Here is a 9,735-nt window from a genome sequence, read left to right as displayed (position 1 = left end):
CGAGGCACCATCACTGCTTCCACAAGAGCCTTTGAGCTCTAAAAGATGGGGCTGGAAGTGTGTGGGTGTCGGGGGAGGGGACTGGATGCCATTAACCAGGGTGAGATCTTCCTTTTGACCCAAGTCTTCCTTTCTGGATTCTGAAGGCAAAATATCCCCATTAAGAACAATGCAAGGAACAAAATCCTTTCTTTCACCTAGCTCTCTAATTTTCTTCTTAAGTAAACTGATAACTCTCAGCTGGAATCTGCAGCTTCCTGACCATTGGTGAGGGAAGATTAATAAATTGCCACCCTGCCAGGGAGACTTGGGCACGTGTGAATACTTCCCATTCTGTTTGCATTCCCCACTAGAGCTGCAAGCTTGTATGAATTCACACGTAGAGCAGAGAGACATTTCATTCTGGGATGAACTCAGGAGAGGTGAATTAGCCTCCACATTTTAGACAGTTGAATTATTCTTTCATCTTCTTTAAACTGCAAAAGGAAACACATTTCATCCCATGAAAATACATATTCAACCTCTTTTATACAATTGAGTTCATGAGTCAGCCCCCTGTTCTATTTTTATTTACTTATTTGGTAGTTTTGAGGAAATTTCTCCATTTTACTAACCACTTTAAAATCCTTTTCCAGATTAAGATCAACATCTGAAGCTAGAATTTAAACCCCAGAAAAGGTAGTAAGTAAAGAATCTTTAATTTATGAAACTGAACAAGTTGACTTATCCAAACATCTCTAGGGCTTTAATGGGGGATATCTATAATTCTCTGAATTGTATTCCTTTCACAGTGATATTTTGTAATTCCATTCTATTACCCTTGCTTAACATTAATGAGATAAAAAGATCACATTATGGCGATTGATGTTCTTCAAATTGAATGCACGTTTCCATGTACAAAGCTGTCTGCTAATTTAAAAAACATAGCATGTAACATAGAATCATGACCATGGTCATCACTCAGCTGGGACCAGATAGCATTTTTTATCTATTCATTGGATTTAACAAGGCATAAGATGGAAGCAGAATACAAAGTGTGGGTAGATTATCCCATATCCCTCCTTTCGGTCAATTCTTGGCAATCTCAGCAAGGAAACTGAGGCTTCATGTTTCCATGGAAATAAACCTCAAGGTCAAAGGGGCATATGGAAGGTCAGACAATGACAAAGGGACATCTGAGAGGCCATCTGGATGAGTGACCTGACATAATTAGTCATTAATCCCACTCTGGGGAACAATAGAGCTGGCAGAGAGTGTGTTTGGGCTTTGATCGTGGTCTGGGTGATCTCATGGGGAAGAAGGAAAAAAGCCCCACTTGGTAACTAAGCAGATTACCCCGGCATGCTGTTAACTAAAGACGGGGTGGCCGAGGAGGCCAGTGGGATATGCATTTTACATATTAGACTACATTTCCCTTAACTTACCACAGGCTCCTCTAGGGCCATGTGGCTTTCGGATTAGCTTCTGGATAGCATTTTTTACAGTTTACAATGGAAGGAGAGCAAGAGTCCCAAAATACATTGCTTAAAATTCTCAGGCAACAGATGGAAGATAGCTGGAGAGCCAATGGCATTAGCCAGCTTGGTTTACAGGTGTCAATATTTACTAAGCAAAGTTTGCCAGGGTGCCTTTTGGGAAAAAGCAGAGAGAATAGCTAATCAGTAAAACAATAGCAATCAGCCTGTTGTCTGTTTTTAACAGAACAGTTAGAAATATAAGTTGTCTAAAATGATAAGAAGTACTCATCAGCATCTGTCTTTCTCTCAGGCTCTTCTTTTTCATGTTTATTAGTCTTAGCAGACTTTGATCGGCTACCCATCCCGTGTAACTAGAATCCTTCTATTTGCAGCGCTGGTGATGTTTTGAGCTTAATTGTGTGCATTTTTGTAGGATGTGAACATGCTGCTGCTGTTGCTGCTGTTTCTAAGTCACAGTTCTTATAAATGCATGTATTTCAGCAACTGCTGAAATCATCATCTGCCCCCCAGGGATAACTGATTATACTTACTGGGTAAAGAATGGTAGCCAGATGAGGTAGTAAATATATTGGACCAAGGTCTCTTTGTTAGAATAGCTTTCTGAATAATGACATTTAAAAGTCATTGTGAGCTTTTTAATTTTGAAACTGGAATCTGATTAGTCATTTGGGTGGCATACTCTGGCAAACTACATGTGAGGCTGTAGAAGGAGCACTCACAGAGAGTGGGGAGATGAGACATTGTTGCCCTAACTTTGCCATGAATTTGCTCCAAAATCCCTTTGTGAGCATTTATTTTTATTTTTTGGCCATACTGTGCAGCATGTGGGATATTTGGTTCCCCAACCAGGGATCAAACTCATACCCTGAGCACAGGAAGCAGGGAATCTTAACACTGGACAGCCAGAGAAGTCCCTGTGAGCATTTCTTTATCTGTAAAAAGATAGGCTGTACTCCATCCCAAATAGCAAATGTACTTCTAATAATGCCAACTATGAGAGATTGGTAGTGCTTACCTCCACATCTACTGAAAATTGAGAAAGACTCTGAGGGGTATCTCTGTTTAGTGAGAAGGACTGATAGGCAATGTATGCCTTTGGTGTGGGAAGAGAAATGGCGTATTAAAAACGTCTCCAGATGTGGTTATCTTATATATCACTTCTAGGTCTATTTTGGAGAATTGAGGGAGGGGGGAGGATCATTTACATAAATACTTGTTAAAAGTTGTGGCATATGTTACTGTTAGCAGTAACAGCAGCCATGACACAGGACTCCTGCATCAGAAACCACCTAGAAGTTACGGTGATGGGAAACCAAAGTAGCTTGTTTGCCAATATTTAACTATATTACTTCAAGTAGAACGTGGGCACCTAAGTCATAGGGTCAACTGAAAAATTAAGATGTTAAATCAAGGCTGACTGTAACCAATGATAGAAAATATCCCTTACATGGTATCCTAGATAATTGCTACTTGGTCTTGTTTTTTCCTTTCTTTTGAAAAGTGAATTTTGGAAGTATGTCTTGAGAATTTTAACTCTAAATTCAGATGAGTTTTGAACTGATCAATAGCTCTCAATAGCCCTGTTCAAAGTAGCTAGACATAGATAATGTGGGTACATGTCCAGAGATTTTTAAGTCCCGAAGAGAAGTGTGGCATACAGAACTATCAAGATCTCCTTGTATTTTCCCTTCACTAAATGTAACAATCCATTCAGGATCTTGTCCCCACCTCCTTGTCCCTTCAAATCTGTTAAATCAGGAGTCACTTTCTCTGCTGTGACATGTTAATTCACATAAGTGATTTACTCAAGCATTCTCAATGATGCAAAAAAATTTCTGAAATCCCTTCTATGATTAAAAAGTATCCAAAATCAGCATGAAATATTACTCGAGTTATATTATCATAATAACTTGAGTTATTCAAGGGAGTATCCTTAGCATCTTTATTTATGGGATGTCTACATGTGAAAATTTAACAAAGGAAGTTTCAGATGTTTTGAAAAACTTTAATACTCCATTTCTGCTAAAACTTACTCTTATGAGCTTGCCAAATCATCTCACTTTTGGGTCTATGAGATCCAGAAAGCCAAGAAGTTGTCTGAAAGTGTCCACATTTGGAGAAGTGCTGAATTTTGCTTCTTTGGCCCATACTTTCTTGCCTGAGGCTGCTTCAGTAATTTAGCAGAGAGTTTGTAAGTACGTAGCAATGTTCTCTTTTTCTTCGATTTTATTGATCTTTATTTTTTCAGCTTTTGTCATTTATGACAAAATTGTAAGATATTTAAAGTGTACATATTGGTGATTTTATATACATCATGAAAGGATTCCTACTATCTAATTAATTCATACAACCATTGTCTCACATATTTATATATTTATTTATTTATTTTGGTAAGAACATTTCAGTTCTACTATATGAGTTCAGTTCAGTGGCTCAGTCATGTCCAGCTCTTTGCGACCCCATGGACTGCAGCATGCCAGGCCTCCCCGTCCATCACCACTCCCGGAGCTAACCTAAACTCATGTCCACTAAGTCAGTGATGCCATCCAACCAACTCATCCTCTGTCGTCCCCTTCTCCTCCCACCTTCAATCATTCCCAGCATCAGGGTCTTTTCCAATGAGTCAGTTCTTCACATCAGGTGGCCAAAGTATTGGAGTTTCCGCTTCAACATCAGTCCTTCCCATGAACACCCAGGACTGATCTCCTTTAGGATGGACTGGTTGGATGTCCTTGCAGTCCAAGGGACTCTCAAGAGTCTTCTCCAACACCACAGCTCAAAAGCATCAATTCTTTGGTGCTCAGCTTTCTTCACAGTCCAATTCTCGCATCCAAACATGACCATTGGAAAAATCATAGTCTTGCCAACCTTTGTTGGCTAAGTAATGTCTCTGCTTTTGAATATGCTGTCTAGGTTGGTCATAACTTTCCTTCCAAGGAGTTAGCGTCTTTTAATTTCATGGCTGCAGTCACCATCTGCTGTGATTTTGGAGCCAGAAAAAAAAGTCCATCACTGTTTCCACTGTTTCCCATCTATTTGCCATGAAGTGATGGGACCGGATGCCATGATCTTCGTTTTCTGAATGTTGAGCTTTAAGCCAACTTTTTCACTCTCCACTTTCACTTTCATCAAGAGGCTGTTTAGTTCTTCTTCACTTTCTGCCGTAAGGGTGGTGTCATCTGCATATCTGAGGTTATTGATATTTCTCCCAGCAATCTTGATTCCAGCTTGTGCTTCTTCCAGCCCAACATTTCTCATGATGTACTCTGCATATAAGTTAAATAAGCAGGGTGACAATATACATTGACATGCTCCTTTTCCTATTTGGAACCAGTCTGTTGTTCCATGTCCAGTTCTAACTGTCACTTCCTGACCTGTATACAGATTTCTCAAGAGGCAGGCCAGGTGGTCTGGTATTCCCATCTCTTTCAGAATTTTCCACAGTTTATTGTGGTCCACACAGTCAAAGGCTTTGGCATAGTCAATAAAGCAGAAATAGATGTTTTTCTGGAACTCTCTTGCTTTTTCAATGATCCAGAGAATGTTGGCAATCTGATCTCTGGTTCCTCTCCCTTTTCTAATACCAGCTTGAACATCTGGAAGTTCATGGTTCACCTATTGTTGAAGCCTGGCTTGGAGAATTTTAAGCATTACTTTGCTACTGTGTGTGAGATGAGTGCAACAGTGCAGTAGTTTGATCATTCTTTGGCATTCCCTTTCTTTGGGATTAGAATGAAAACTGACCTTTTCCAGTCCTGTGGCTACTGCTAGTTTTCCAAATTTGCTAGCATATTGAGTGCAGCACTTTCACAGCATCATCTTTTAGGATTTGAAATCACTCAACTGGAATTCCATCACCTCCACTAGCTTTGTTCATAGTGACGCTTTGTAAGGCCCACTTGACTTCACATTCCAGGATGTCTGTCTCTAGGTGAGTGATCACACCATCATGATCATCTGGGTCATGAAGATCTTTTTTGTACAGTTCTTCTGTGTATTCTTGCCACCTCTTCTTAATATCTCCTGCTTCTCTTAGGTCCATACCATTTCTGTCCTTTATTAAGCCCATCTCTGTATGAAATGTTCCCTTGGCATCTAATTTTCTTGAAGAGATCTCTAGTCTTTCCCATTCTATTGTTTTCCTCTATTTCTTTGCATTTATCATTGAGGAAGGCTTCCTTATCTCTCCTTGCTATTCTTTGGAACTCTGCTTTTAAATGGGTATATCTTTCCTTTTCTCCTTTGTTTTTCTCTTCTCTTCTTTCACAGCAATTTGTAAGGCCCCCTTCAGAGAGCCTTTTTGCTTTTTTGCATTTCTACTATATTAGCAAATCTCAACTGTATAATACTTGTATAATACAATGTTATCAACTATAGCCACTATTTTTACATTAGATCCTGAGGCCTTATTCACCTTATAGCTGAAAGCTTGTACCCTTTTACCAACCTCTTTCTATTGCACCGACCCCAGCTTCTGGCAACTGCTTTTCTACTCTCTTGAGGCTGATTTCTAAAATTTTCCACATTTAAGTGATACCATGCAATGTTTGGGGCTTCCCTGGTGGCTCAGGGCTGAAGAATCTGCTGGCAATGCAGGACACAAAGGAGATGCAGGTTGGATCCCTGGGTGGGAAAGATCCCCTGGAGGAAGAAATGGCAACCCACTCTAGTATCCTGCCTAGCGGCTGCTGCTAAATCACTTCAGTCGTGTCCGACTCTGTGCGACCCCATAGACGGCAGCCCACCAGGCTTCCCCAACCCTGAGATTCTCCAGGCAAGAACACTGGAGTGGGTTGCCATTTCCTTCTCCAATGCATGAAAGTGAAAAGTGAAAGTGAAGTCGCTCAGTCGCGTCCGACTCTTAACGACCCCATGGACTGCAGCCTACCAGGCTCCTCCATCCATGGGATTTTCCGGGCAACAGTACTGGAGTGGGGTGCCATTGCCTTCTCCAATTCTGCCTAGAGAATCCCATGGACAGAGGAGCCTGGCAATCTATAGTCCATGGGGTCGCAAATAGTCTGACACGACTGAACTGACTGAGCACGACCATGAGCACATTCAGTATTTGTCTCTGTCTGGCTTATTATACTTATCATAACGCCTTCAAGGTTCCTTTATGTACTTGCAAAGTGTAGAATTTCCTTCTTTCTCATTTAAGAATTATTTGTAAACATCACTATATTTCACCTCCAGATGCTTCAACATTCATCTCTAATGATAAGTATATTATCCTTCACAATCACAAGCAGAGATTTTAATATTGACACAATACTATTAAGTAGCATGCATGTTCCAATTATTTCTTAAATAGCTTTTTTGGTTTTTTTTGGATTCAGGAGCCAATCAATAGTCACTTGTCCTACTTGGTTGTTATATCTCTTTTTTCTTCTTTAATCTAGCACAGTTTAATAGTCTTTGGGGGATGATGGGGATGGATATAGAAGGAGCTGCTGTGTTGCTGATTTTTTTTTTTTTTAGAATCCTGGACGATTGTTTTTAGAATGTCTCTCCATTTGAATTTGTATGCCTTGAATGCTTCTTTATGATTAATTTAGGTTATATATTTTGGGCAAGAATATTACATAGATGTTGTATATTCCTTGTTGAATCACATCAAAGGCACATGGCGCCAGTTTTTGCTGTCAGTGTTGTTAAATGTGGTGATCCAGCAAGAATATATCTCTCAAATCAATTTCTCCATATATTGCTTCCAACAAGCATTCATTCAATAATTCTAGCATCCAAGGATGATCTTAACAGACCAAATGATTTTATAATGCTCATAAAATGATGACTTTCTGTTTCTATCATTCTTTCTACATTTATTCATTGGCTTTTTAAAAATGCAATAAAGAAGCTTTTCCTTTTTTCCATATCTCTCTCTAAAAATGCTTTAAAGTATTTTGGGCTCATGAGCATTTTAAAAATATTTACTGAGTTATTGTCTATTCTTGTCGTTCTTCGTTTTGACTCAGTGGTAATTGTTTATCTATAAGCTGTCTCCATTAGACTGTGAGCCTCTTGAATATGAGCCATAGAGTCATGTCTTGTGGAGTTTTCTGTTGCTTAACGCACATAGTACACTCTATACATTTGTATCCAATGAATGGATGACTATAACTACCAGATTGTCTATCAAATTTGTTCATAGTTTTGAGCAACTAAAGCAATGAGATACTATTTATTATTTATCAATTTGACAAATATTCAAGCATTTTAATACTCATTTTTATATTACTATATGTTGGATTTTTAAAATGTAAAATGCTTCTGGAGGATAATTTAATAACATGTATTAAAAGTCTTTAAGGAATAATGGCTAAGATGAGATGAAAATGATCAGAGCTAAAACACTGCCAAGTTTATGACATAGATAAAACATATATGTACTTTGATGCAACAATTCTAGTGGTATGAGGGATGCATTTTTTCAGACATTAAACCACTGTGCTGTGTGGCAATCCCCCTTTTAGAGTTGTTTGGCAGCTGCCCCACCCAACGGATCAGCGGAATTCATTGCCACAGGGAAGTGGGTGGGAGACTGCCAAAAAAGGGGGACTCCTTGCCCAACTTTAAATTTCAAAACATAAGTTATTGAATCCACAGTGAATTAATAGCCTAAAAGCAAATACTTTTGATTTTTCAAAAGCCAGACTTTAATAAGAAACGGGAAAAGTCTGTATATTTCAATGTCAGAACTTAAAGACCTGACCATGGAATAGATGATAAAGCAGAGAAAAATCTAGAATATTATGTAAGCCTTTCCTGGGGCTAAAGAGGAGAAACCAGAGAGAAAGGGAGAGAAGGCAAGGAGTCAAAGGCAAATGTTCTTTTTCCACCCTTCCTGTTGGAACATCACAGAAAGCGAGTGTTTTGAATGGGAAGCCAAAGTGTGTGCTCTGTTTTTCATTTCCTGCCCTTTCAGGAGGCTTGCAGAGTGCCCTTTGCCAGCGGGAGAGTAAAAGTGGCAACACAACTAGCTTAAAGTAGAGAGGGATCAGGTCTCCATGGGCTGTATACAGCCGGCATCAGACAAAGATTGTCAAAGGCCCAGGGAAGAATTCTGTCCATAGCTGGGAAGTAAAGTGGTGCCTCTTTCAAGGACGGTAGCTGGTGAAGAGGAAACCTGAAGGTGGGCATCACTGTGCTGAGGGTGAGGAGTGGACAAGCTTCCAGACCTGTCCCGGGAATGGCCCAGGCCAGAGAATAGAGCAAGGGTTTTATTAGCTGCAGACTTTGCACCGGAGGCTATACAACTTCACACTGGTGCCCAGTGACCAGTAGAATGAGGCCTTCTCCCACAGAATGGCTCCATTTACAAGCTACCCCTGCACTGAGATGGCATCTTGGGAAGGAGGAGGGAAAGTTTGAAATCTTCAAGAGAAGAGGTGTAGTTGTCCCTTGGTATCTGTGGTGGATTGGTTCCAGGACTCTTGTGGATACAAAATCCTCCGATGCTCAAGTCCCTTATACAGAAAGACACAGTACAAGGAAGACAGTTGCCCTCCATATCTGTAGTTGGGAAACCCATGGAAGGAAGACAGACGGTATTGCTGAGGTGTACTCAGTTGCTCAGTTGTGTCTGACTCTTTGCAACCCCATGGACTGTATGCAGCCAGCCAGGCTCCTCTGTTCATGGAAATTTTCCAGGTAAGAATGCTGGAATGGGTTGTCATTTCCTTCTCCAGGGGTATTCCTGACCCAAGGTTCGAACAAAGGCATTTATACATTGGCAGGCGGATTTTTTATTGCTGAGCCACCTAGGAAGCCCCATTGCCTAGTTAGGTGGCTTCAGTTTTGAACTAACTATATTTATGCTTTACTAGCGAGTGAGATGAGTGCAATTGTGTCGTAGTTTGAGCATTCTTTGGCATTGCCTTTCTTTGGGATTGGAATGAATACTGACCTTTTCCAGTCCTGTGGCCACTGCTGAGTTTTCCAAATTTGCTGGCATATTGAGTGCAGCACTTTCACAGCATCATCTTTCAGGATTTGGAATAGCTCAACTGGAATTCCATCACCTCCAGTAGCTTTTGTTCACAGTGATGCTTTCTAAGGCCCACTTGACTTCACATTCCAGGATGTCTGGCTCTAGGTGAGTGATCACACCATTGTGATTATCTGGGTCGTGAAGCTCTTTTTTGTACAGTTCTTCTGTGTATTCTTGCCATCTCTTTTTAATATCTTCTGCTTCTGTTAGGTCCATACCATTTCTGTCCTTTATCAAGCCCATCTTTGCATGAAATGTTCCTTT

The sequence above is a fragment of the Bison bison genome, unplaced genomic scaffold (assembly GCF_000754665.1).
Source record: "Bison bison bison isolate TAMUID 2011002044 unplaced genomic scaffold, Bison_UMD1.0 scf7180017864035, whole genome shotgun sequence".
NCBI classification, from domain to species: Eukaryota; Metazoa; Chordata; class Mammalia; order Artiodactyla; family Bovidae; genus Bison; species Bison bison.
This window is presented reverse-complemented; position numbering follows the sequence as displayed.